At 47.0% G+C, this 27,139-nt stretch overlaps 1 protein-coding gene across 2 annotated transcripts in view; it reads right to left on the bottom strand.

Moving 5' to 3' along the window:
* Positions 1 to 27,139, bottom strand: part of LOC144818378 (tight junction protein 2-like) — a 438,051-nt gene that overhangs the window by 319,603 nt on the left and 91,309 nt on the right. For both annotated transcript variants that reach the window (XM_078675742.1, XM_078675743.1), the window contains exon 2: positions 19,635 to 19,755. The gene's annotated coding sequence lies outside the window, so the exon portion shown is untranslated. The remainder of the gene's footprint in view (positions 1 to 19,634; positions 19,756 to 27,139) is intronic.

Raw genomic sequence — 27,139 nt, 5'->3', positions numbered from 1 at the left:
GCGGAGGGAAGCCGGATGGGGGCGGGAGAGCCTGGTGGGGGGGGGGGGGCGCAAAGAGGAGAAAAGAAATGCGACACGGCGGGCAGGGGAGGGGGCGGAGCGGGTAAAAAAAAAAAAAAGACGGAGGGAAAGGCAGATAAGGGGAGGGCATTGCTGTGGGGAGAGGGTGGAGGAGAAATGCACACGGCGGGCAGGGGAGGGGGCGGAGCCGGGAGAGCGGCATGTGGGTGTGAAGAAGCCGGGGCCTTTGAAGTGAACCTAAGCTTCACTTCAAAAGGTGTCGGAGGAATGCGGCTGAGGGAACAGACGGCGATTGCGGCTGAGGGAACTGATGTGCACGCGCTTTTAAGCTCAATGCACATGCGCATTGAGCTTAAAAGTCACGGGCACTGCAAGGAATCGCCACGATTCCTTGCTTGTTAGTTAAAGAGTGGTTAAGCCGCAATAGGCTCGCAAGCTCGATGCGCATGCGCATCGACAGGCGAGACCTAAAAAACCACACACACCTCTTTGAGGACCGACGTTCCAACATTCATTCACAACCAATATCAGCAAATTGCTCAACGACTGCTTTGTGAGTGTGGATATACAATTTGCGATGGGACCACATTGCAAATTTTAAAATCAACAAAAATGATTAGACTGGTCGCAATTTGTGATTCCCCTTTTGTTGGCTGCAAATGCACAGATGGTGGCCTACAACAGGCAAATTGACCTCTGTTCCTGCATTTTAATTCCCAATTGCAATAAAAACCATTGATGTATCACTGTGATCGAAATCAAAAGTGGATGTGTCGGTCATAACCCCTTCTAATTACCATTCGGAATGAGGCGTAGAACCCATTTTGCGAGGGGAAAAGGCTTTTGAGACTCACAAATGGAGTTTCTCACATTCTAAAAAGGCATTTTTGAAGTTACCCCACCCAGTGATTTTGCAAACTGCAGACTTCTCAACTGTAAAAGTCCTTTCATATTTCGGGCCCCTGGATCCCCCGTGGGTTCAGGATTTCACAAAGTATAACACCTGTGAGATGGGGAGGAAATGTGACATCTTGTGAATGTATCTGGGAGGTTGGCATTAAGGTATTCTGGCAGCTCACCCGGCAAACCGTTGCATTACTAGAAATGTCTGAGGCATCAGGAGTGCCCAATCCAAAGCACACCCCAAAAATAACAAGCATTTGCAATGCAACAGGTCTCACATTAGTTAAAGTTAGAGCTGTTGGCGTTGAAAATAAAAACATTTTTACTTTTGTTTTTTTTAATTTGTAGTGCAGTTATTATATTTGCACAGCACTATTGCTAATGGTATAAAAGGCAAAAGTAAACAAGGAGGCAGGTGGGCATATTTAGCAATTGAAACAGGCTCAAAGTAACTAAATATTTTTGAACAAAGTTTATTAACTCAATATAAACAAGTCTATTGGTGAGAGGTCTGCCCTCATGAGGATTTATGGGCTGTAAAGCCTTGGCATGAACCAAAGTCGGCCCTCCTGGACCAGGACTACCACAAATGGGTTGTTACAACAACCTGTATAGACGAAGCACGTCGTAGCCACTTTCAGAGCACATTAATGACAGAGAGCTCCGCCTTTTACCAACTCAAACACAGCTTTGTTTGTTGCATTATGAAGCAGAGATTCCCCAATCTCAGAACAGGTCCCCAAAGATCTATTTGTTTGGAGTTTATAATCATTAAAAATGCTTAAGCCAGGGTCCCCAGCTTCCTGCAATGACTCGGTGTGGGCCCCTGGATTTCACTAATAAATAATCGGGGCTCCATGAAAGTCATGTTAAGAACCTCTGCTGTAATCTACTGCAGCGGACCAAATGCCAAGCCCTGTGTAAAATAATCATGCCTTGGCAAGTGTTTTCCTTATAACTGAAAATAATTATTTAAATCCTGCCAGTTTGCAGATTGAAACTATCTGGAAACTTAAGCCATCTAATTTATAAAGCTAGAAAATAAAGAATTCCATGTACTCTTTTGAAATACATTTAGATATACTCTTCCTCCAGTATCTTGACAGATTTCTACTTTAAAAAAAACACACGGGCAAATGCAATAGCTTGGCACTTTTTATAAAGGCAAGGCCTATTGGTTTTGGCTGTACTAGTTTTTTTTAATCAAAGTCTGACCTAATTTGGATGTAAAAAATACAGAAGCAGCTTTAGTGGGTGCAATACAGGCTGATTTGGGAAGACCCTGCAGGGCTGCTATTGGTTTACAGACCGGAGTACAACGAGGGCGCCTAGTCAGAAGGTGCAGGCCAGATAACCTGGATCAAAGTCTGAAAATGCTCTCCTCTGAGGCTTCTGACTACGAGGAGGAACAGTCTTCAAGGGCACCAGATATACTTGCACCCAAGACACAGGCGTCTTGCATGCCATACGATGACTGACTCAGGTTTTTGCCCTTAATACCAGCCTTGCATATAGAGCAGGCATTCTCTTGTTGGGGCCAAGCTTCAGTCCAAAAATTTCATGAAGAGGGGTTGACTGTCTACTGCTGCCACTGTGCCTGAGCCCGTTTGGTTCCAGGAGCCCATTTAGGTCTTGAAGAATCATCACTATAGCCTATAAGCCTCAAGGCCGAACAACCCCTTCCCAAGGCAGTAAATCAAAACTTTCTGTGCCAAAGTCCACCCTGAACTGGGACTCCACATCAGGAGACTGACCCAACAGCTCAAATAAGAGGAAGTAGACCTTTGAAGATTTCTTTCTGAAGAATTTCGTATGTTACCCATACCACAGAGACTTAAACAGAAACACGCCCACCCAGTTACTCAGCCTCCACCCAACCCCACTTGCACGCCATCCCCACAGCAATCACCTTTGTCTCAGGGCTCACTTAATTTTAATCTTGAATCTGATCAGGATAGTCACTTTAACCCACAAGACAACCACTTGGAGCCTATTTCACCAAATGATGGGGGAGGATCCCTGGCAGGACTATAACCTACATCATCAAAGGAGATGCCAACATTGAGCCATACCTAGTGAACGATTCAACAACGAACACCACCACAGCATACCAAGCTGTTATGTGAAAAGGTAATAGCATAAAGGGCATCCCAGTAACCTCCTGGACTGTGGGCAGTGAAATGAATAAGCATACAGTGGTTTCTTACGTTGTGTATTACATATATGTGAAAAACAAATGTTGCAGGGAGTCAAGCGTTATCAAGAAAGGCCATATGTTGAGATAAACAACAATTAAAGGCAATATATATTAAAGGGGAGAGGAGAAAGCCTAACAGTTAGGGCAGCTGACCTCGAATCTGGGGAACTGGGTTCGAGTCTCGGCAATGCCGCTGAACATCCTGTGATTCTAGGCAATCACTTAATCTCCCCGTGCCTAACAAAAACAAGGCAGAGAGGCAGAGCGAGGCGCGCGCTAGTACTTCTGCTGTACACTACTTTTAGAGTGCCAAAATGTCTACCCCGCCTGTGCGCGGGAAAGCCTAGTACTGTAGCCGCTCACATTAGCGTTTGGAAGGTAAGCGTGCCCTGCATATTTAAAACTTTAAGGAAGATCACATCTTTCTTTCTGCGGATGTCGCCTTCCCCAGCCTTGGAAGCCCCAGCTGGCGTTTCAACCACCGTCCAGTTGCAATACAACCAGCACAGAGCTCGGTTCGAGGGCGGCCAACTTCCCTGAAAACAAACTGAACACATGATCAAGATGCCCTTTTTAACCCCTTCACTGCGGCGGCTATTCCACCGCAGTGCTAAGGGGGCGGGGCGGCCGCGCGGCGGCCGCATGCTGGTGACGGAACCGCTCAGTCACCAGCGTCGGTTGAGCTATGTTGGTGACGGAGCGGTTCCGTCATGGCCCGCCCCGCTCAATAGAACCCTCAGCGCAGGCGCGGAATTCGCGCCGCGCATGAGCGTTCTATCGAGCGGGGCGGGCCATGACGGAACACCCGCAGCTGATGAAGGAGCGGTTCCGTCATCAGCGTGCAAGGGGTTAAAGGGAGAACAAATGGAGTCTGGCCAGGAAGCATTGGGACAAGGTGGCGGGAGAGGTTTGTGGTGGAAACTGATGAATCTCTGGAACTCTATGCAACTTCTGAATGAATGAGGACAAGGGAGCACACGCCAACAGTCACGGCTTCACCTGCAGACGTGTCAACCATGGCCTCCACCTGCTCTCAGCCATTCTGCATAGATAGTGCCCAAGAACTCTGCTTTAGCTTAGGGAAAGGCGGGGAGGGGACGATAGGTAGCACGATGCATTTACACATTCCCCTGAGACCACCACTGCCGTAACCCTACAAGTTAACAACTGAAGGAGACGTGCGTTAGGGCAAAGCATGAGAGTTTCACCAGCAAGCACTGAAGGCTCTGTCCCCCGTAACTTTCCCGAGGACGACCTAACATTTCCCCTTTGCTGAAATCCAAATGATCATTTTCTTCTTAGAAATTCCTTTATTATTGTGCTGCGTGTGGTTTCCTGACTTCGGGCAAACAGAAACCCTGGAGGAGATTCGGCTACGCCCGAAACAGCTCGTTATCTTCCAATATTCCTGTCGACTCAACCGGGCGCAAGTATTTTGCTTTCTGAGGAAACGAAAAAAACTAGTGGTGCGCGCGCACCACAGAGGAGCAGGGCCGGGAATCTAAAGTAGTAGTGTGCGCGCACCACAGAGGAGTGGAGGAGGGAGCGTGGCAGCGAGGCGGACGCGCGCTGCTGCGCATGCTAGCCACCATCGGGAATGGGTGTTGCAAAGACAAGACACGCGCCCGCCTTTGCCCAATTGTGTGCCGTTTTTTTTAAAAAAAAAAAGCATGCGAAAGCCAATAGAAGATGGGCAGGGCCGGACTGGGCAATCCCCTGGTGGGCTGGAAGGTGGGGGCTGGTGTTGGGCCTAGGGGGGGTGCTGGTCGAGCACTTTGCCAGGCCTAGTTTTGGTTCCCAGTCCGGCCTTGAAGACAGCACAAGCGTGTGGGTAGCTTTCTGAAGCACGTACAAGAGGTTTCGCGCTGCGCGAGCATTGCTGCACACGGCAACGCTCAGCACAAGACCTAAAAATGGTTTCAAACTGCCTTTTTTGGGGGTTAGGGAGAGGACCTGCCATATGACCCATCACTGAAATCACGCTAGAAACTTAAGTCTTCCTCTGTATCAGTGGAGTCCAGTGGAGTCCCCATGGTTTCTGACTCTGGGTCTACTGCAATGCAGCCTAGCTGATCTCAGTCTTAACTCCTGCTTGGAAGTCTCTCAGCATCTTTAGCTTCTCTTTCCCTCCTATTTGGAGGGATGGAACCAAAGCACTTAAAAAGTTTGCAGCAGTCATTTTCGCTTTGAAAAAATGCTTGTGCACATCTAGATTTTCACAAGTTGCATATCGTTCAGTTATCACAGCCATAATTGTAAGACTCTTACACAAATTTTGCCAAAAGAAGGAACCCATAGACGAATGTACCAAAAAGAGACAAATATTAACTAACCTAAGAAGTATCATAAAAAATAAAAGTAGTATCTGTTGGTATCTGTTGGTCAGCCATGGCTCCTAAGATTTCTCATTTGTGTAGTGATGTCCATTGCTGAATAGTTCTGTGAGACTGGTTTGTTGAAAGACCGCCACAGAGAGTTGTGCTCGAAGGGTGAATAGGATGGCGTCTCCTTATGAATGTGGAAATGATTGTGCATAAAAAAAGAAACACAACAACAATCTGGTACTAGGCACAAACCACAGTCTCCCATCTCAGATGGAGGGGTCCAGCTGCACCTTCTTATGAATAAGTGGGTTGTTCAATTAAAGGGGGTGGTGGGGAGGCAGTATTTCTTCCAAGTAAATGGTAGCCATGTTTAGTAGACAAGCTGAGGTTTTGTAGGAATCTGTCTAACCAATCAGGGGGTTGCATTGGGGGTGCATCTGAAAACCTGTTTGCTTTCATTCTCCGACCAGCCCTGAAATGGTTGGAGGAGACTGCTTTCATGCACATTAAAAACATTTCCTTAAAGGTCTTGTAAAGCACTCGCCCACCTGAGGGCACATTGACACTGAAGGTTCAGGATCTAATTGAAAAGGTACTTTTTGTAAGGGTAAAGCAGGGCCCTTAATACTGTGCAGAATTCCATGGGGTAGGGCTCGCTACGAGGAGCTGGTGGAAGAAGGTTCCGATGGGAGGCCACAGCCACCTAGAAGGCACAGCCACATAGCATGGCTGTCCCCACTTTTGGAACCTGAAGTAGACCCGGATACTCCGACCTAAGCCCATCTTGAAGGCCAATATTAGTGGAAACATGAATAGGTTTGCTCATCTTAGTATACAGGATTTTATGCACTAAACAAAGTGATTTAAACATTATGCTTTGTCTGACTGGTAACCAGTGTAATGAGGCTAGGGCTGGGGTCACATGTTCCCGTCTTGAAAAGCCTGTAACCCATCCGGTTGCAGTGTTTTTGACCAGTTGCACAAAGATGACAGTCCGGTAAGAGGAGACAGAGAGCATGGCAATAGTCCAGGTGAGAGGAAATGAAAGTATTGAGGGGCGATGAGAAGAGGGGCGATGAGAAGAGGGGCGGTGAGAAGAGGGGCGGTGAGAAGAGGGGCGGTGAGAAGAGGGGCGGTGAGAAGAGGGGCGGTGAGAAGAGGGGCGGTGAGAAGAGGGGCGGTGAGAAGAGGGGCGGTGAGAAGAGGGGCGGTGAGAAGAGGGGCGGTGAGAAGAGGGGCGGTGAGAAGAGGGGCGGTGAGAAGAGGGGCGGTGAGAAGAGGGGCGGTGAGAAGAGGGGCGGTGAGAAGAGGGGCGGTGAGAAGAGGGGCCGTGAGAAGAGGGGCGGTGAGAAGAGGGGCCGTGAGAAGAGGGGCGGTGAGAAGAGGGGCCGTGAGAAGAGGGGCCGTGAGAAGAGGGGCGGTGAGAAGAGGGGCGGTGAGAAGAGGGGCGGTGAGAAGAGGGGCGGTGAGAAGAGGGGCGGTGAGAAGAGGGGCGGTGAGAAGAGGGGCGGTGAGAAGAGGGGCGGTGAGATGAGGGGCGGTGAGATGAGGGGCGGTGAGATGAGGGGCGGTGAGATGAGGGGCGGTGAGATGAGGGGCGGTGAGAAGAGGGGCGGTGAGATGAGGGGCGGTGAGATGAGGGGCGGTGAGATGAGGGGCGGTGAGATGAGGGGCGGTGAGATGAGGGGCGGTGAGATGAGGGGCGGTGAGATGAGGGGCGGTGAGATGAGGGGCGGTGAGATGAGGGGCGGTGAGATGAGGGGCGGTGAGATGAGGGGCGGTGAGATGAGGGGCGGTGAGATGAGGGGCGGTGAGATGAGGGGCGGGAGATGAGGGGCGGGAGATGAGGGGCGGGAGATGAGGGGCGGTGAGATGAGGGGCGGGAGATGAGGGGCGGGAGATGAGGGGCGGGAGATGAGGGGCGGGAGATGAGGGGCGGGAGATGAGGGGCGGGAGATGAGGGGCGGGAGATGAGGGGCGGTGAGATGAGGTGCAATGAGATGAGGTGCAATGAGATGAGGTGCAATGAGATGAGGTGCAATGAGATGAGGTGCGTTTGCCATTAGCTCCAAATAACTTGAAAATATAGGGCTAGACTCACACTTTCCTACACCCAAAACAACATTTTTATTTTGGTTCCTTGTAAGGCTGTTGGCTCACTCTAAAATGGTTCGAAAAACAGAAGAAAAGAAGGATGGTTAAGGTGAGACAGATGAGGTATACTAGAGAGCTCTAGGAATTAATAGAAGAGTTGTTTGGTTGTGGCACAACAGCCTGCTGGGCTATGCAAATATCTTATAGCGTGAATACAAGGGTCTGTTGAAGGATGTGTAGGGACCAGTTGAAGGCTGCTTGAGGGTCTGGTATGTTACGTCATTGTCCTGTTACCCGAACTATCTGATCTGAATCGTCTCAAAGGGTGGCTTCCAAGATGAGATCGAAGGTGTGTAAGGTGAAGACAAATGAAAGACCTAGGGTGACAGAGGAACAGTATTTAGAGGGATAATTTGGAGAGATAATATGAATGGATTTGTGAAATGTCACCATTTTATCTGAAGGAGTAAGAATACATTCAAATTAGGAAAAGCTAGATCCTCAGTAACACGGACTAGAAAGACTAGACGGCCAACGGGAAAAGATGGCGGATCCATGGTGGCATGTTCAGCAGCTCAACTAGCACAGTTATGGAGATAGGTCACCAAGAGTCGAGCCAGTTAAAGCTGAATTAACACTGCTGCCTACATGCGCATCTCCTAATCCACAAACTATCCCGAGCCTGGTCCCACTCCAGGAAGCACAGCAAGTTTCAATTCCAAGCAAGCATGAAGCTTTACTCCTGGGGTGCTGCTCCGGCATGTCATTCTGCACTGGTAGCGACTTGAGTTGCAACAGGAACCATCGTATAGTGGGTAGATGACATTTTCCTTGTTGGAATTCACAGATAAGTCAGGTACTGCCTGTCACATATCTCTACCTCGCAGACAAGAAAACATTGATTCATTCTTGCAATCTTACACAGTGGTGGAACACTGCAATGGAAAATAGAACCCCCGACAGCAAACAGAGGGGAGGAGAAAAGTACAGAAATCATTCTCTTGATGTGAGAGTGAATAACATGCAGCATTCTTCCTACTGCCTATATGACACATGGGGACCCTGGCCTCAAACCCCTTTACACGAATGGACACCAGACAATGGTACGTTCTGTCAGACTTGAACAACCATTACACCACACCCCAAATACATGATAGAAATGGGAGATACCAAAATTAAAACTGGGAGTACCTGAATTTGGGTGGCTCAGAGTAGCCACTTTGTGGTATACTATTACAAAAAACTGGATTACAGGTATATATGGCCTTCAGCCCACAGATTGTTTCTCTTTTATGGAAATAAGCAGGATTTTAATTCAGGAATACCCCGATTCCTACATAATGAAGTTAATAGTGTAATTTATTTTAGTGGCAAAAACATAAATATCGGGCAGTTCACATAAATGTGTTAGCAGCAATAAAGCAAACGTGTTATTTCTAGATATTGTTTCTAGGGAGTAGTACGTCACATTATTGCGTTTATGATCTCGACCTTCAAAAAATATCAGCTCGACTTTATCAGCTACCTCTCTATTGTTAAAATAATTTTACATATGGAAGTATAGCTTCACTATTCTTAAGTCTGCATACATCTATTTACCTCAAGATATAGTGGTAGCTGATCATTTGGAGTAGATATTTTCACAGGTAGATATTAGAAACCATGACATCATGGAATAACACCTAGTCTAGATTAATTTCTTTAAATTTATTTCACATTTTTGTTGAATGTAACCTATGTTATCAGGCACTGAATATTTAGAACAAAGTTGCACAATGCACAAGTCTACTCCATGGTTTTCCCATCATACTAGGTATCAATTAAGTTTGAAACAAGGTAAACATTTACATTTTTGTTGGGAAAAAAATGTACATGGTTGAAAGCAATGCACATATTTATGAATTCAAGTAGCCTACATTAGAGTCATAAACCCGCTGGTACTGGATTTCCAATGAATGTGAGCATGCTTCCTAAACTTTGGAATCTCTTGTAGCATTCTGATCTCACATTTGTAACATATTGAACCCCTGGAATTTACTTTATTTGCCACCCAGAGCAGCGCCCCCACATGTATAGACTGAAAAGCTAGGGGTGCCACTTCAAAATGTGGCTGTACAGCAAAGACAAGCCAGCAAAGCTTTCAGAAGACCACGCTGATCGATAGAGCTTTATGCTCATGAGATTAAGAAAACTATTGCATCGAATACTTCAATCAAGGCGCCAGAGAACCTGGAAATGTCTGGAGCATGGACCGCTGTGTAGATTTCAGACTTCTTCTACTCTATTGGCCAACTGTGCCAAGGTATCAATATGGTTCAGCATGGACTGAATTTAGTTATATCCTGTCCGGAGTCTGCACATTATGCATTAGAAGTCAGATTTTGTAGCACATCGAACTTAAATCAGATATTCATCCATCAGTATTCTTCTTTTGAAATATTCCATTTGCTGTATAAATAAGCGCAATTCCTTTCCTCGTACACACAAAATACACGAGTTCAGTACTGTTCTTTCCATTATTTTATTGGTTTTCTTTCACCAAACAAAGCTCACGCAGCTTTACCATGACACCTTATAAAATACAGTCTCAAAATTAAATCTGCTTCATGCACACGTTTCACATAAAATAGCACAATTCGTGCTTAACAATCCAATACCTTAGAAATACTATTAGAATAAAATAATCATTGCTATAATCTAACATGCCTTCAAAGTGCTGAAGCATAGGGGCAGATGCGTGGGATTTCAGGGCTCTAAACCATTGAAGTGAACATCTTGAACCCAGCTCCTAGAAGCCGAGCATAATTCCCTCCAAAAAATCTAGAAATGATCCACGGGTCATAGAAATACATAATATTTTTTTTTTAGGTTGAATGTCTTTTTAAATGGAAACAAAAAAATGTGACGACACACTGCCCCAGTTTCACTGGCCTGAGCTTCACATCTCCCGGATACGAATGCATTTTTTATTCACCATGACTCAGCAGTACAAAACCTGTGTGTGTCATTTACAAACACAGCTGGAGACCTTAGCCCTGCACTGACTTTAATTACTGAAGATACTATTGCAGAAATCACTTCCCAGAACAGGAAGAAGGTCCTTGGGGGCGTCAGAGAGATGGGAGGCTGTGAGCCCAAGGCATGGAGACAGTTGGTTCACACGATAGAGAAAGAATAAAGTGGAGATAAGAACTACAGTCGGATGGGAACATTCTCACAACTCCGCAAATGCCATCATGTTGAAACAATCAAAACGGCAAGACTCTCCCAAAATTCAGTTTAAATAAATCTATCAGGCAGATTAAACTTTATTTAATCTAAAAAGAATTTGATGCTGATCTTGTTCCCCAACTCCAGAATTAGATCTCCGGGATTACCTTGCGTGTCACCCTTGACAAAGATGTAAATCAAAAACGGGGGCTGTGGTAGGACCACCTGGAACCAGGGGATTCAAGAGAACAAAGAACAACGGTTCCGAGAGGAATAATTAAACTAGGCAATGAAAAAATGTACTTATGAATCACGGATATAAACTATTAACAATAATGAAAGCAGAAAAAATAGGGACATTAGCCATAAAACCACTTATGTTTGTAATATTTAATTCATTGTGACCATGCGCTGCCAAATTGATCACAAAGTGCAGAAGAATTTAGAAAGGATAAAGGTGTGTGTAATACAAAAGAGGTAATGGGCCATATCAATAATTGTTTTGTTGTTGATAAAGTGTAAATCATAGCTATCCAAACACAATGTAATGAAGTTCATTCAAGTAAAATCCAATTGTGCAAAGCATTGAGTGTCTTACAACCCATGGTAGTTTAAGTGATCATCATCAGGAAAGGAATTATTGAGCATAAACAACAGTTGAATCCAGCTGTCAAAAGGATCATGAAGGCAAGGACTGAAGAGAACCTGAGAATGCAACTGAATTAGAGTGTCAGGGTTCACCTGAGAGGAGGATCGCCATAGCAGGTTTCAACCAGTATTGAAGGTGTGTATAGTGCAAAAGAGGGAATGGGCCAAATAAATATTTAGTTTTTGTTTGGACGGAGTAAAATAAAGATATCCAAACACAAGGTTATGAGGTTCATTCAAGTAAAGTCCAATTTGCCCAGAACATCAACTGCATCTCGACCCATAGTAGTTTAAGTGGTCTTCACCAGGACAAGGTATTATTAAACATATACAATAGTCTGTGGATTTTAAAAATGGTGGTGGAATTTAGCCAGAGAATTGGTACACATTATTTTGAAAAATATTAAGTATATTGAGAAGACTTTCACCAACAAGCAACAGAAATATAGGTTGCTTACAAAAATTAGAGTGAACTAGAGGATGCAATTGAAATACAGCATTAGGAGATCGCCTACAAGAGAATGACAATATTCAAACAAGCATTGGCAAAACCAATAGCTCTCGCCTCTGCGAGAGCTATTGACTTTAGGAATGTGTCTAGCCATGTTGTACACTTGTGTGGCTTTTTTTTGGCATGGCTAAAAGTGGGTGTGGTGACGTAGATTGGAGTGTGGGGAGGTAGATTGTGGCAGATTGTGATAAGGGTTGGTTCGGGTGAGGAAAGACTTGGTGAGAAAAATTACAGTAAATTGGGGTGGGTAGATTGCTATGGGGAGGTTGGGGCTGATTGGTGTAGATTGGGGCAGGGTACAAGGGGGTAGGTAGATTGGGGTGGGTGGGGTAGCTAGGGGTGGGGTAGTTTTGAGTGGGGTAAATTGGCTGCACTGGAGTAGTTGTTGAGGTATACTGGGGCAGATAGGAGTCGATTGAAATGGGGTAGATTGGGGTAAATTGGGGCAAGAGGTTGGGGTAGAGTGGGGTGGCCTCTCATGGAGTAGATTGGAGTGGGGTGGAGTGGAATGGGGTTGATTGTGGTGGGGTGGGTTAGGTCGGGTGTGGTAGATTGGGGTAAAATATTGTCTGGCAGATTGGGGTGGGATAGATTGGGCAAACCGGAGCAGATTGGGGTGGGGCAGGATGGCACCCCAACATTGGTTGGTACATTGAGGTGGGGTACTTTGGAGGGGGTACATTGGAGTGGGGTATACTGGGGTAGAATGGAGTTGGGTCTATTAGGTTAAATTGGAGTGGGGTTGTTTGGGGTGGAGTGTGGTAGAGTGATGTGTCGTAGAGTGGGGTAGATGGGGTGGACTGGAGTGGGTTAGACTGGGTGGTGTAGATTGGAGTGGGGTATATTGGGATGGAGTGGGGTACACTGGATTGGAGTAGACTGGGGAACACTGGAGTGAGGTAGATTGGGGTGGGGTGGATTGTAGTGGGGTAGATTGGGTTAAATTGCAGTGGGGTAGTTTGGGTAAAACTAGAGTGGGGCGACTGGATGGATCGGAGTGGATAGATTGGGGTAAATTGGGGTGCGGTAGATTGGTGTAGATGGATGTGGGGTAGATTCTGGTGGGCAGATTGAGGTAGGGTAGATTAGAGTGGGTATATTGGGGCAGGATGAGTGAGGTACAATGGGGTGAGGTACATTGGAGTGAGATACACTGGAGTGAGGTAGATTGGGGCAGATTGAGGTAGACTCTCGTGGGGTAGATTGTCTTGGAGTAGATTAGAGTGAAGTAGATCGTGTTGCAGATTGGGGTATGTTGGAGTGTGGTGGGTTTGACTGGAGTGGGGTCGATTGGAGTGGGATACATTGGGGTGGGCAGGTTGGTGTGGGGAAGATTGGGTGGGCACATTGAGGTAGATTGGGATGGTGTAGAATGAGGCATATTGGTGTTGACTGGAGTGGGGTAGGATGGGTGGGGTACATTGGAGCAGTGTAGATTGGAGTGAGGTATATTGAGGTACTCTAGAATGGGGGTAGATTGTCATTGAGTAGATTGGATTAGGGTGGAGTGGGGTAGATTGGAGTGTGGTCGATTATGATGGATTGGAGTGCGGTAGATTGGGGTTGACTGTAGTGGCGTAAAGTGGGGTAAATTGGGGTGGATTAGAGTGGGGTAGGTTGGGTGGGCCAGATTGGAGGCAGTAGGTTCAGGTAAATTGGAGGGAGAGTGACTGGGGCAGATGGTTACGGAGAGGACTGGAGTCGGTGTGGTAGACTGGGGTAGATTGGAATGTGGTGGATTGGTGTGGACTAGAATGGGGTAGGTTGGGGTGGATTGGAGTGGGGTAGATTTGAGTGGGGTAGATTTGAGTGGGGTAGATTTGAGTGGGGTAGACTGGGATAGGTTGGGTGGTGTGGATTGTGGGGTAGAGAGGGGGATACTGTAGTGGGATAAAGTGGAGTAGACAAAGGTGGGGTAGACTGGAGTGAAGTAGATTGGGTTAAATTGGAGTGGGTTGGAATTGGATAGATTGGAGGGGGGGACAGTGTGGTATATTGGGATAGATTGGATTGTGGTAGATCGAGTAGGGTAGAGTGGGGCAAATTGGAGTGGGGTAAATTAGAGTTGGGTAGACTGAGGGAGATTGGAGCAAATTGAGGCAGACTGGTGTAGACTGGTGTAGGGTAGATTGGGGTAGGATGGGTAGGGTACATTTGAGTGAGGTACGATGAGTGGGTTAGATTGCTGCTAGATTGGAGTGGGGTAGATTGTGCTAGATTGGAATGGGCTAGATTGGGGTAGATTGGAGTGAGGGTAGATTGTAGTGGAGTAGGGTGGGGTAGAGTGTGGTAGATAGGGTACATTGGAGTGTTGTGGATTGTATTAGGGTAGAAAGTAGTAGGGCAAAGAGGGGTACATTCTAGTGGGGTAGATTGGAGTGATGTAGATGAGGTAAACTGGAATGGGTTAGGTTTGGTGGAGTAGACTGGAGTGGAGTAGATTGGATGGGTAAATTGGACTGGGATAGATTGTAGGGGGTAGTTTGGGGTAAATTGGAGAAGGGTAGATTGGAGTAAAGTAGATTGACACAGGCTGTGCGAGGTAGATGGATGTAGATTGTAGTGGGGTAGAATAGGGTAGATTGTAGTGGAGTAGACTGAGGTAGGGTAGATTGGAGTGGAGAAGATTGGGTTAAACTGGAGTGGGGTAGATTTGGATACACTGGAGTGGGGTAGAGTGGAGTAGATTGGGGTGGGAAGATTGGGGTAGGATAGATTGGGGTGGGCAGATTGGGGTGGGGTAGATTGGGGTGGGGTAGATTGTAGTGGAGTAGGGTGGGGTAGAGTGTGGTAGATAGGGTACATTGGAGTGTTGTGGATTGTATTAGGGTAGAAAGTAGTAGGGCAAAGAGGGGTACATTCTAGCTGGAACAAGATCACAGCCGACCAGCTCGCCGCTTCCCTGAGCCAGCACCCTCCCGCCAGCTCAGCGAACCCCAGCCAGGCCGCCGACAACCTCACGAAGTGGATCACCAACTGCGCGGACGAACTCGCCCCACTGAGGACCCCGCCCAGCAGACCCGGCAGCAAGAAGGCCCCATGGTTCACCGACGAACTCAAGAGCTCCAAGAAGAACTGCAGAGCCCTCGAGAAAGCCTGGAGAAGGGGACCAACACCGGACAACATGACCACCCTCAAGCTTGCCACCCGGAAGCACCACCAACTGATCCGCGCCACCAAGAAAACTGCATTCAAGGACCGGCTGGACATCAACGCACACAACTGCAAGGAACTCTTCAACATCGTGAAAGAGCTCTCCAGCCCCAACGCCGGAAACAACGACATCACCCCGTCGCAAGACCTCTGCAACTCCCTCGCCTCCTACTTCCACAACAAGATCGCGGACATACACAACAGCTTCAGCACTCAACCGACGCAGGCCACGACCGATCCACCGCCCCCCACCACCACCCTCCGCGCCTGGACTCCGATCTGCACCGAAGACACCGTGCGCATGATGAACTCCATCCACTCCGGATCCCCATCCGACCCCTGCCCTCACCATGTCTTCAACAAGGCCGACGCTGTCATCGCACCCCACCTGCGGGACATCATCAACACATCCTTCGACACCGCCACCTTCCCGGAGAGCTGGAAGCACGCCGAACTCAGCGCCCTACTCAAGAAACCTACAGCGGACCCCACCGAACTCAAGAATTACCGCCCCATCTCGCTCCTCCCGTTTCCAGCCAAAGTCATAGAGAAGACCGTCAACAAACAGCTGGCCGCCTTCCTCGAGACGAATGGATCCCTCGACCCCTCACAGTCTGGCTTCCGTGCCAACCACAGCACCGAGACCGCCCTCATCGCCGCCACCGATGACATCCGAACCCTGATGGACAACGGAGAAACAGCGGCCCTCATCCTCCTAGACCTCTCCGCGGCATTCGACACCGTCTGCCACCGCACCCTAGTGCAGCGCCTCAGCAACGTCGGAATCCAGGAGAAGGCACTGGAATGGATCATCTCCTTCCTCGACGGAAGAACACAGAGAGTCCGTCTACCACCGTACAAGTCAGAGGCCACCGAAGTCATCTGCGGCGTCCCTCAAGGATCCTCGCTGAGCCCCACCCTCTTCAACGTCTACATGAGCCCCCTCGCGGCCATCACACGCCAACACAACCTCAACATCATCTCCTACGCCGATGACACCCAGCTGATCCTCTCCCTGACCAACGACCCCGCCGCCGCCAGAGCCAACCTGCACGAAGGGATGAAAGAAGTAGCCGAGTGGATGACGACCAGCCGCCTGAAACTGAACTCAGACAAGACAGAAGTCCTCATCCTGGGCTCCTCGCCCTCCGCCTGGGACGACTCCTGGTGGCCCCCCGCACTAGGCACCGCATCCAAACCGACAGACCACGCACGCAACCTGGGCTTTATCCTGGACTCCTCCCTCTCCATGACCAGACAAGTCAACGCCGTCTCCGCATCCTGCTTTAACATCCTGCGCATGCTACGGAAGATCTTCCGGTGGATCCCCACCGAGACCAGGAAGACGGTCACCCAGGCCCTCGTCACCAGCCGACTGGACTACGGCAACGCCCTCTACGCCGGAACCACCGCCAAGCTCCAGAAGAGACTCCAGCGGATCCAGAACGCCTCAGCCAGACTGATCCTCGACATCCCCCGACGCAGCCACATCTCAGGACATCTAAGAGACCTGCACTGGCTCCCCATCAACAAGAGAATCACCTTCCGTCTCCTCACCCACGCACACAAAGCCCTACACGACCAAGGCCCGAGCTACCTCAACAACCGCCTCAACTTCTACGCCCCCAAACGCCACCTCCGATCGACCAACCACGCCCTCGCCGCCGTCCCCCGCATCCGAAGAGCGACAACAGGAGGAAGGTCCTTCTCCTACCTGGCCGCCAAGACCTGGAACTCCCTCCCGACCGACCTGCGCCTGACCCAAGACCACCTCTCCTTCAGGAAGAAGCTCAAGACCTGGCTGTTCGAGCAGTAGCAGCGCCCCACCCCAAGCGCCTTGAGACCCTCCGGGTAAGTAGTGCGCTCTACAAATGTCTTTGATTGATTGATTGATTGATTGATTGGGGTGTTGTGCATTAGGGTGGGGTAGATTGGAGAGGGGTAGAATGTGGTGAATTGGTCAATTGGAGTTGATTGAAGTGTGGTGGATTGGGTTACCTTGGAGTGGGGGTTAATTGCAGTGGGGTAGATTTAGACAGACCAGAGTGCGGCAGATTGGAGTGGGGTACATTGGGGCGGGGTAGATTAAGGTGAGCGATTGGTGTGGGGCAGATTCGGGTGTGATAGATTGGGGTGCGATAGATTGGATTTGGATAGATTGGAGTAGATTGTCGTGGAGTAGATTGGAGAGGGGTAGACTGTCTTAGGTTGGGTGGGGTAGACTGGAATGGAGTAGATTGAATCAGGGTAAATTGGGGTAGGTTGGGTGGGGTAGAATGTGGTGGAGTAGATTGGGGTATGGGAAGATTGGGGAAGAGTAGATTGGAGTGGGTGGGGAGTGGGATAAATTGGAGTGGGGTAGACTGGAGTGTGGTAGGTTGAGGTACATTGGAGTAAATTGGTGTAGATTTGTGTAGTTTGAAGTGTAGATTTTGGCGGTGTAGATCAGAGTGAGATCGATTGTAATGGGGTAGATTTGGAAGGGGTACACTGGGATAGATTGGAGGGGTAGATTGTTGTGGAGTAGATTGAGAGGGGCAGAGTGTGGTAGATTGATATTGATTGGATTGTGGTGGATTGGGATGGGGTAGATTGGAATGGGATAGTCTGAAGTGGGGTAGATTGGGGTGAATTAGAGTGAGGTAGCATCGGGTTGGTTGGGTGGGGTTGATTGAAGTGGGTGGAGTGGAGTGGGGTGGAGTGTGATGCCATGAAGGAGAGTAGTAGTACGTGGAGCAAAGGGGAGAAGCAGTGCCATGAAGATGGAGGAGCAGTAGTGTTATGAAGAGGGAGGGGCAGCGTGCCATGAGGAAGTGGGGGCATTTTTATGATGAAGTGCAGGCTCCTCTCCATCATCAATAGCTGTGTAGGCAATTTCTTTTGAAAAGTGAAAAAACACTTTCCTGGCCCAGGACACTTTTAGCCCATTGTAGGCACAGGAAGTAAAGCCCAACTATCAGTTTCAAATGCTTGGAAGCTGTTTTAAGTGTAGGTATTTTGTTACTAAAAGTATTCATTTTGTGTAATTGTTTGACTTCTTGCATACAATGTTTTTTGCTTCAGGCGAAAAACTGCAATATTGACAAATTCTGTTTCACTGCATATTAGCAGTAATTTCTTGCTAGTCTAACTGCAATGTCGAGAAAGCAGTTCCAGGGTTCATTTGCATGCTAATAACAATAGAACTATTTATTGGAAAATCTGGACGACGAGGGGATTAAAATGGGTTAATCAATAATCGATTGCTTATTCAAGATTCTCTCGTCTCCTTTGAGTAGGCCCAGACATCTTTGACTCCCACCCTCATTTCACAATAAATTCCGACTTTTCCAAGACATTGTCTTCAGCGCATATACCGACTTCCAATCGGACATTCCAACCATCACACCACCCAACGCTCATCTTGTAGATATCCTCTAAACAAATTCAAAGGCATCTACCATTTACTCACACTTACATAGTGCTTCTAACAATAGAGTTAAAACAGTTGCAGAATTATCCGGGGAGCGCGATTTGGATACAACTTGGCCCATCTTCATATACAAGCAGATTTGGTCACAACTGAGAAAATCTTCCCGAGATGCATGCATGCTTGCATACATACATACATACGACTCCTACACCTGCCCTCTATCTTTACACAAAATCAACCCAGATCTCCCGGATACTGTTCACCACAGAATTTCGATTTAATATATTTACTTTTCACATGCCCGCCAATTTCTCATTATTGGTCACAAATTTGGAAGCAAATTAATTCCATGTTTCGTTGGAATGTTCCCTATTATATTTCTGATATTTTCCTAAGAAGCGTATCCGATGATTGCATAAACACTACTTCGAACATAAGAATATTGGATCTACTATTAGAAGTTGCCTTCCAGAAAATAACGAGAAACTGGAAAGATCTCACTCAATTGTCATTCAAAACCTGGTGGTATATGGTAAGCCATAATCATAGCTGAGATACTGCTTATAAGCCTCCCATATCATTAGTTTGAAAATGAAAGAACTGTGGACTCCAATTACAGATTTACTGGACAAACATGCACAACCATCCTTTTCCTCCCAACTCATGTGCCAGAATTTCATCAACCTCCTTGACTTTTGTCTCTGATATTATGAACCATGTGTATAGCCCTCCATTTTGTCCCCTCTCCTCTTTCCACAATTGTATTATTTTATCATCCCAAAGTATTTTTCTTTCAGATGTACAGCATTGTTTGATTGCGTTTTATTCTAACATAATAAACTTATATTTTCAAACTTAAAAAAAACATTTTGTAATTTAAAAGCCTAATACTGTGAGTGTGAAAGCTGTAACAAATATAAATAAATTTAGAAGACTAACAATTAATACGTAAAAGTAACTTCACTTAAACATATCAAAACTTTGATTTGAACATTCAGATTAGCTTACAATGGCATGAGATTAATCTTGCTTTCTTTATATGTGCACAAGGAAGTTACCTTTGCTTGGTTCAAGCTCAATATGGTGCATATTCCACAGACTGGCTCCATGTGAATTAACTAATATCTCAGGACTTTATCAGCAAGTGTGGAAGTGACGTACCTGGTAAGACGACGTGCCCCTTGATACCCTCCTTCTGCGCCTTGAGTCGTGATGCGAGTAGGAGTTCCAGCTCGTCCGCCTGTCCCACTCGTAAGTGGATGATAAGGTCTGTGTTCGCTCCCTGTAAAACAAATTGCTGGCTTAAAATAAATAGTACCCGCTTGTGAGAAATCTAGCCTACCAAAGTCCATTAACACAACTGAAAGGCTACATGCCTCATATTAGATTATTTTGGAGTAACTGGAATCACCATTTCAAATTGTTGGCACCCACAGTTCACCTCTACCAGTTTATTACAGCGGTAATGGCCACATGTGATGAAAAGTAGAGTTCATGGGAACCGGCCCAGCTCATAAACTATGTAGAGAAAGGGGCTATTAGTTGTGAGCCCTGAACAAATAACATGTCCACAATTTCCCCATCACTGGGAGCCACACACCCCATTGTAGCACTTGAATACTCAGGGTAGCGGAGCAGAGCAGTCCAAGGCCTACTAACGGGAGTGTGGTGTGGGCTAGTAACCACCATTCACTGGCGTGTTATAACACTCAATAAATGATTATCCAGTCTGTGTTTTTTCTTTAGTTAATAAAAAGTACATTTATTACACACACAATACAGAATACTACATCGTAAAGTACAAATATACATAACTGGTGGAAAGATATTTGATATTGGAACATTGGAATGCGGAGCACTCCATTGAAAGCAATGGAGTGCTCCGTGCTTCTATGTGCCTGTAAAACCCAGCAGAGCAACATTCCAATGTTGATTTTGTTAACAGCTGCTCCGAGAGGCCTTTGTTTTATTTGTTACAACATTCTGCTCTCTAGTGGCAGAATGTTCTAATAGCCTTATAGCCCTCCGTAGCTGGACTATATCGGCCATTAAAGTCCTGTTCCCTTGTTGAAGGCCCGAGCCGAACGCTGAAGCGGGCCTTTAATGGCTGGTATAGCCCGCAATGGCGGGCTATTAGGCTAGAATATTGCATTTAAACCCTAAAGAGTCATTAGCAAAAAAAAAATCACAGTACTCCCCCATTGTTCAGTTTAGCACATAACCGTATAGGGAGGTGCCACATTAAATCACTCAGACCTATTGGTCTAATCAAGAATACCACACTTAAAAACCAGCCACACATTTTATAATGCATCACCTTATCACTGACTTCAGTAAAAGTAATCTATCTACAATCATTATAATTATTAAAGCTTTGCAACCTTTTGTGATATATCATTACGGTCATCAATAACATGTTTAAATAAATCCTTGTACAAATCCCAAAACATGTGTCTGCATCTTTCTTTGACCAATATAGGCCACACACCTGCAGCCATAAAACCAACCAACGAACAGAGATCACTGCACTGCCTGACTATACAACAAAAGTTTCAGCTTTGGGAACTTTTAGCTAGAAAGCCACGGGCGTCATCTTTTTTCTGACACTGCAGGCTTGGGGTCAGTACTTTTCACAACATTATTTGGGAGGAAACTGCTGTACTCCTGAGCCCCCCCAGGACGAGCAGAAAACGTGGTTAGTTTTAAGCCATGTAGGGCATTATAGAGTGCTTCCACGCACAATAGTGCAACCCAATACCAGACCACTGCCCAGTCTTTATTAATATTAAACCCTGCATCGACCCCCAAGCACTGGCCTTCCCCAGGGGATTTTGTAGGCTTTGCAGTGAAGCTCCATGTACTCGGTTTCTCGAATGGGGGAGGGATGGGTCAAAGGTCACATTTTTTTTCCTTGCATATTTCAGGCCTCCACTGGAATGGCTGTAGAAGTCTATATCTCATTTTACTCCTAGTGACAAGCCTTAGTCTCCTGGAGGCCTCCTGGCCTCTACAGTGGCACACTTTACATGGAACTGGTTCCATTGGCTCTCTGTGCCAGCTGTTCTCCATGTTCTTGTCCTCTGGTGCTTCTCTCCTCCTTTGTTGGTCACTAAGACCCAGTTCCTCCCCCAACTGGTCCGAATAGGGTGTAAGTGAACCAACTTTCCTGGCGAAAGACCTACTGGTCCTGGGGCATCGACTGCTGGCAAAGTCCTCAGCCCGTGAGGGAATCAAGGACAGTCCCACTGTCAAGCTCCAACAAAAAGCCTCCTTTCTCTCTTTTATGCAAGAGTTTTTAATTGGAGGTGGAAAGTTCTAGAACCAGGCATCCCTCCCCAAACCTAGGTCGCCACATCACCTCTCTGCCCCATCCCAACCCTCCTGCACAGCATGCTAGGACAATTCAAGATGGTGTCATCCACGAATCACAGGTCACACCTCCTCTTGAGGCCTCAGCTCTGCCCCTCACTGACAACCACTGCCAAGGTCTTTCCCACCAAAAAGTCATAGAGCGGGCCCTTGCTGTGTTGGCTCCAAAGGTCTGGGCTCCCTCCTTTGTTCAGTGGGCATGGGCTGCCCCACCCCTGGTACAGTGTGACAGTTATTTAACAGAGCAGATGTTCTTCTCCCTTCATTCGCAGGATTTGAGTGAAGCACTTATTGCTCCCTTTGAGTGGGGAGGTCTGTGTTCCTTCTGTGGGAGAGCAATGTTATCAACATGGACAAGCAGTGACGAATGGCCTGGGCCCTGATCCTAAGCTGAGCCACAGAAATATGACAATTCTGGATGACCCATACGGTGTACATATATCTGCTCAGGACTTGCATAATTGTACTTGGTGCACACTTTACCACAGTTTGATTTCTCACAGGACTTTGTAGGCCAAAGGGAAGCAAAACAGCACTCTAAGACAGATTTCCCCCCAATGTGTATAATAAAGGACCACTACAGACAAAAGAGTGAACCACTCTGACTATCCCTTTAAGTGCCCATTAATACTATAAGGCATACACCGGTCAATATCCAATCCTGCAGAGTCCCCTCTGGGCCAGACTACCTTTGCACAGTTACCGGGCTGCACACGACTTTAATCTCACGCGTGTAACCAGCCAAGTGCCAAGCCTTACCATTGCCGCGTCACAGCTGACTTATCGTAAAAGTAGGACACTGGCAGTAAACATGTGCAGTCCGTTTACCGTGTGATTACCATGAGCGAGGCTCACCCACAAAAGAAGTCCAAAACCAGATGATCCAAAAACAAATATCTGGGCAGATTAAATGGGCAGAACCCATTTTGCTACAAACAACAAATATTAATTCGTGAAAAAATGGGCAAACCTGAAATGAAACTATCATCACCTCGACTTAATACTAGCTGTGGCCCGATGGATAATAGCATAAGAATCCGCTCACAGCACCCAGCTGTTATGGGCAGAAAGGTTAGGGGCATCTTATTGTAGTGCTGTCTCTGTTTCGGCCTTGTGGGACCTGGAACGGCCTTTAACAGAACCCCCGTTTCTTCTCCTTTCTCAGACACCGATAAATCCATAAAATCCCTTTATTTCTCTTTTTCTCACCAACTAATTATATTCCTTTCACAGAATAACCCTCCTATTGACAAAATTACTTCTGTGTGCTACAAAGAGGAGCTGTGCTGCCACCATCTCCTGTATGCATGTATGTATATGTAAAGGCTTCCAGCGGGTTGCTCCACTGTCACCCCTGGGTGGACTTTATAGAACATATTCAGTGAATGCCTGCAACCAATGTATTCCTGGGTTTGCTCCTCAGTCACCCACACCCACCTACTTATGTAGGTGAAATTACTACCTCTCAAGTATGTTAGGTAAAACACATGAGCTTATGCACCATGAGACCTCCCGGTGAGATGTGCGCTTTACAAGAATATTTGACATGGACATGCCTCTCGCTTTTTATTATGCCACATAAAGCATAAGTGATGCTACATGGTCGCAGACACAAGAAGGGCATTCCACTGGTCATCGTGTACAGCACCAAAACTCTTTTAGAAACAGGCTACACTTACAACTGACACCATATCAGCAAGACACAATAATAAACTAATAAAAAGCCCGCCCTTCTCGTCGCCGCACTACCCACTTAAGCGCAGTGACTGACATCACAATAAGAGCACCATTATGGTGATACAAACATGCCAAGGCATCCCTCATAGGTCACACTGTAATTCAACAATATACTAACCATAGAGATCCGTCAGTTATAAGAATATTTTATTGGTGTATTGTGATTAACTGTTTAGCAGCAATAATTCAGAGGCTCAACTTAGAGAGTGACGATGTTGGGGGAAATGTTGAATTCTGGATGTTCTGGCTGATTACATCTGGAGGTTTTCATCTGCATAATCTAGTGTCAGACAGAGAGATAGTAGGAAACCCATCAAGGCAAGGTGGCTGCGAACTCTAGGAATGCTGCTGGAAATTGATACAGGCTTGATGGTTGACAGTGTCAAAGGCTGTCATGCAGTTAAGTATAAGTAAACAAGCATTAGTAATGCAATAGGTCTCGCATTTATTTGAGTTGGTGCTATTGGCATAGCTCAACAGCTACCAGACAGAAATTGCCACTTTGCAGGTGCCGAACCGAGCATTGCTCCATGAAATAGCCTGAAAGCCTAAAACGATAGCCTACGAAATAAAAGGGCAGATCAGGATGACCAGGAGGAACCGTGAGCGTATTGGGATGGCCAACGCAAGCAAACAATGAGTGAAATCACCTATGCGTAACACAAGCACGCAAAGGCAGGAGAATCAGACCCAATGCACCAATAAAAACCAAGTATTTTTTAAATGGCACAACAACAAACAAATTACAATTAATGGGCATGCCAAAAGCCGATAGAGGAGATAACAACAGGTCTTGCAGACAGTGCATACGCGCTGCCTAGGGTCGACCTAAAAATAGGGGTCACCGTTTCCACTGATGAGTATGGTGTCATCCTAATCTTGGTAACGGGTCTTAGACGCAAAGCGGCAGCCAGTTGAGGGCTGGCATAAAGATACTATATTTTCTATAGTCGCCACCAATTCACCAAATCTATTAAGGCAGTGCCCATAAAAAGGATACCATGAGAATTAACTTGTTGGTTGAACTTGACTTGACACTTGGGAAACCACAGTACATCAGAAAGCCTTCTATTAGTCAGCATCTTTGCACGCCCCCCCCCCCGTACCCCTCCCACCCAAATCTGTTGGTACCAAGATGCCTTCCCCAGGTCACCACTTCTGTTATTGGCAAAAGAGCTGTTCAATCTTTGACACTACAGTGCAAGCCACAAACACGATCACTAATAGTGTTAATAAAAGTTCAGGGGAATATAACATAGATGCCTACTTCTCGATTCTTGAACACCCGAGGCGGCATCTACAGCCCTCAATTTGGCCCATATGCTATGAAATAGCAAAGGACCACCTCAGCACAGGGAGTGTGAATGCAGTGGCAAGAAACACTTCCTCATGGAAAGGTTTTTCAGCGAAAGAGACCTTAGCTATTACAATAGATACAAAGTAAAATAATTCACTGTGGGTTAAAGAAGAAACCCAAATCCCCCTTGGCCAACGTTCAGGAGCTACAAAAGTAGGCAAGAACACTGCATTTTATGACCATGCCGTCAGTATTGGCAGCCAACCCACTGGTTTCAGGTGCCTGCCAGCATTTCTTAGTTCCCAGAATGATATTCATATGTGCCCTTTAAAAGGAGAATTATGAGAGAGGTGACCTCTTTTCAACACTCCACTGTCCAAGAAAAAGCACCAGTTACAGTATGAGCAAGTATATGCAATGCAATCTTCTCACAGTGTGTCTAGGTGTGAGCTTGTTGAGTGTTTCATTGAATGCATCAGACTATATTCAAGCCACAATCTGAAAACACAAAGGTGTAATTAGGTCTGTCCACGACACCTTTTCACACAAAAAACAGACTTATGTTATAGCGTGCCACACCTTTGCTTCCCAAGCCTTAAAAATATTCTAATTTGTGTATGCGCAGCTGAACCACTTCTACACAAATGCAAAAGTACAGACAACACCCCCTCACACCTGTCGCAGCGCTGGCGCTCATTGCATAAACCACACCGAGGCAGAGGTAAGGAATGCACGTCTTACTTTATTCCCTGCCAGCCTCACACTGGCTTACAGACTAAAGCTCCTCCCTGTGACTCACTTCCTTTTCCTGCTGCCTGTCCTGTCTCATACAGGAAGTCAGGCAGGGCGACACTACATCTCCCCTGTTTTGCAGAGTCTCACTTCACCTATATTTCTTCAACCAGACGTCTGGGTTTCCTGATTAGACGTTGCGGTCGTTCTCTGTGTCTTGTCACAGGACCGTGGCTGTGAGGACTGGGATGACGTGTGGTTTCCATCATCCGCATGGGGCTATGATGATTTGGGTCACTGTTGTCACTCTGAGCGGAAGAGTCACTTGAAGGTGGGTTTGGCACCGCACGTCGGTTACATTTCTTAAAGTGTGAGATGTTTCTTGTCACTTGTTTGTGGTCAGCTTTGGCTGTGACCATTGTTCCTTTCTTCTTGGTGACCTGCATGGGAATGTCGAGGTATCGGCTATCTGCCTTGGATCGCCGATCATTTCGCACTATCACCCAGTCTCCTTCTTGTATGTTGGAGTCTTTGGCATGTCTGCGTTGATCAGCATATGTTTTCATTTGATGCTTTCGGGTGTGATCAATGTCCACAAGGGTGTTGTGATCAACTGTGACTGTCCGGGGTTGCAGGTTGTCATTTAGCATGGGCAGTCTGGTCCTGGGTGTCCTTCCTAGCATGACAGTTGCTGGGCACTGGGCTGTGGTGTTGTGTGGCGTATTCCGATACGCTCTGAGTACTTCATTCAATGTCTGCTGGACATCTCGGTGGGTCAGTTCTGCCTGCTGGATTGCTCTTTTTAGTGTTCCCATAAAACGCTCCACCATGCCATTTGCCTGTGGCCATAGCGGAGTGATCTTCTGGTGCTTGAAGTTGAGGTGAGTTGCAAAGTTCGCAAAGTCATGACCGTTGAACGGTGGTCCATTATCTGTTTTTACTCGCAGTGGGATACCCCAGGCTGCGAATATCTCATCAAGCACTGGGATTACTGTTGTTGCTCGAGTCGATGAGATCAGTTGCGCAAAAGGGAAGCGGGAGTATTCATCCATGGCAACGACGATGTACTGTCCTGATTGTAGTGGGCCAAAGAAGTCGACCACTATCTGTTGCCATACTCCGTCTGGTAGTTCTGACATTTGTAATGGTGCCGGTGGTTCTTCCTTGCTGACTACTTGACAGGTGACACAGTCCTTCAGAGTTGTCTCAACCATGTGGTCAAGGGTGGGGAACCAGACACGTTCTCTCAGAGCTTTCTTGGTTGCATTTATGCCCCTGTGTCCTTCGTGTGCCAGGTTGATGACTCCTTGGCGTAATTTGAGAGGAATTACAATCCTCCCCCCTCTCAAGAGGAGACCATTGTCACTGATGGAGAGCTCGTCGCGCACTCGTTGGAAGGCAGCCAGGTCTTGTCGGAGTTGAGCAGACTCGGAGGAGGACTGCTTCGTGTCCCTCCAGGAGTTGGAGCGGATCCTGGTCATCACTGCCTGGACAAGGGGGTCAAGTGCAGAAGCCTCCTGAATGGCGTCAA

The sequence above is a fragment of the Lissotriton helveticus genome, chromosome 2_1, assembly GCF_964261635.1.
Source record: "Lissotriton helveticus chromosome 2_1, aLisHel1.1, whole genome shotgun sequence".
NCBI lineage: Eukaryota > Metazoa > Chordata > Amphibia > Caudata > Salamandridae > Lissotriton > Lissotriton helveticus.
The sequence above is the reverse complement of the archived record's forward strand: the minus strand, read 5'-3'. Positions and strand labels throughout refer to the sequence as shown.